Source organism: Herpailurus yagouaroundi, unplaced genomic scaffold (genome assembly GCF_014898765.1).
Source record: "Herpailurus yagouaroundi ecotype Mexico unplaced genomic scaffold, PumYag 100, whole genome shotgun sequence".
Lineage (NCBI taxonomy): Eukaryota > Metazoa > Chordata > Mammalia > Carnivora > Felidae > Herpailurus > Herpailurus yagouaroundi.
The window spans coordinates 41459223-41461301 of record NW_024412391.1 but is presented as its reverse complement, the minus strand read 5'-3'; the positions used below and the strand labels follow the sequence as shown (position 1 = coordinate 41461301).

General features: G+C 39.3%; 1 long non-coding RNA gene across 1 annotated transcript in view; it reads left to right on the top strand.

Moving 5' to 3' along the window:
• LOC121028542 (uncharacterized) overlaps positions 1-2079 on the top strand; it is a 24152-nt gene that overhangs the window by 10202 nt on the left and 11871 nt on the right. Inside the window, exon 3 of the long non-coding RNA XR_005789294.1 lies at positions 106-205. This is a non-coding gene — a long non-coding RNA (uncharacterized LOC121028542). The remainder of the gene's footprint in view (positions 1-105; positions 206-2079) is intronic.

The following is a 2079-nucleotide window of genomic DNA, read 5'->3' as shown; positions in this document are numbered from 1 at the left end:
CCACCATCTTGTCAAGACCACCATCTTGTCAAGACCACCATCTTGTCTCTTCTGGCCGACCCTTCATTCTGACCCTATCTTGTCTCCTCTTCTGCCCCCCAACAGAGCCTGTTCCTGATCTCGATCTGTGTCGCATTATGAAAATCATCCTGAGCCCCGAGACCTGATAGGGTGACAGTGAAGGAACCTACCTTGCACAGCACTGGTACGTAATTGTTCTTAGTATCATGGTTACATCTCCGCTCTTTTGTAGTTTATATCCCGTGTGTCAGTTGTAGTTATTTATTTGTGCCTCCTCTCTCTCTTTCTCCCTTTTTCTCTGACTCACTGCGTCAGGTGCACTAAAGGTTTGCCATGGTGGTTTCTTACTTTGATTTTGGAGTCATTTCAGATTTACGGAAAAGATGCAACGATAATCCAGAGTTCCTGTATTACCTTCACTCGTCCTCCCTAATGTTAGCATCGCACCAAACCATGAGCATTTGTGAAGAAACTAACATTAGTACAATTGCCTTAGTACAACACATTAACTACAGTACAAACATTATTCAGATTTTGACCAGTTTTTTTTCCCACTAATGCCTCTTTTCTGTTCCTCGATCCGATCCAGAATACCACATTGCATTTGATGTCGTCTGATTTAATTTTTCAAAACGCAATTGCATTGGATAAAATGTACGCACCATAAAGTTTGCCCATTTAAAGTGTACAAGTCAGTGGTTTTTATTATATTGACAAAGTTGTGCAGTCCCCACCATAGTCTAACGTTAGAACATTTGCATCATCCCAAAAAGAAACGCTGTACCCAGTAAGCAGTCACTCCCCATTCCACCCTCCTTCAACCCTGGGCAGCCACTAATCTGTTTTCGGTCTCCCTGCATTTTCCTATTTTGGACCTTTCATATAAATGGGATCATACACTTTGTGGTCTTTTATGACTGGCTTCTTTCACTGAGCATGTTTTTGAGGTCCATCCATATTGTAGTGTATATATCAGTATTTTGTTCTGCTTTATTGCTGACAAATACTCTGTTGTATGGATATACATTTCATTTACCCATTCAGCAGCTGGTGAGCATTTGAATTGTTTCCACTTTGTGGCTGTTATGAATAATGCTGCTACGAGTATTCATGTAGCAGTCTTCGTGAGGCACATAATGTTTTCGTTTCCCTTGGAAATGTACCCGGGAGCAGAACTGTTTGGTCCTATGGTAACTCCATGTTTAACGTTTCAAGGAACTGCCAAGCTGTTTTCTAAACTGGTCACACCATTTTGGTCTTTTAATCCACCAGTGTATGAGGCTTCCGATTTCTCCGCCTCCTCACCAGCACTTGTTATTGTCTGGCTTTTTAAAAAATTATTATAGGGGCGCCTGGGTGGCTCAGTCGGTTAGGCGTCCGACTTCGGCTCAGGTCATGATCTCGCGGTTCGTGAGTTCAAGCCCCGCGTCGGGCTCTGTGCTGACAGCTCAGAACCTGGAGCCTGTTTCGGATTCTGTGTCTCCCTCTCTCTCTCTGACCCTCCCCCATTCATGCTCTGTCTCTCTGTCTCAAAAATAAATAAATGTTAAAAAAAAATTTTTTTTAAATAAAAAATTATTATAGACAATTTAGTGGGTGTGAAGCGGTAACTTGTGGCTTTGATGTGCATTTCCCTAATGACTGATGGTGTTGAGTACCTTATCAAGTGCTTATTGGCCATTTGTATATCTTCAGAAGGGAAACCTCTGTTCATATCCTTTGCCCAACTTTTCAGTCATTTATTTTCATATTATTGAGTTGTAAGAGTTCTTTATATATTCTGGATACAAGTCCCTTTTCAGATATATGACTTTTAAATATTTCTCACTTTTAAATGCGTTGTCATTTTACTTTTTGATGATATCATTTGAGGCACAAATTTTTTTTTTTAATTTTGATGAAGTCCAATATATCAAATTTTTCTTTTATGGCTTGTGCTTTTGTTACTGTATCTAAGAAGCCATTGTCTAAGATCATGAAGATTTACTCCTGTGTTTTCTTCTAAGAGTTTTATATTTTTATGTATGATCCATTTTAAATTAAAATTTTTTAATGTTT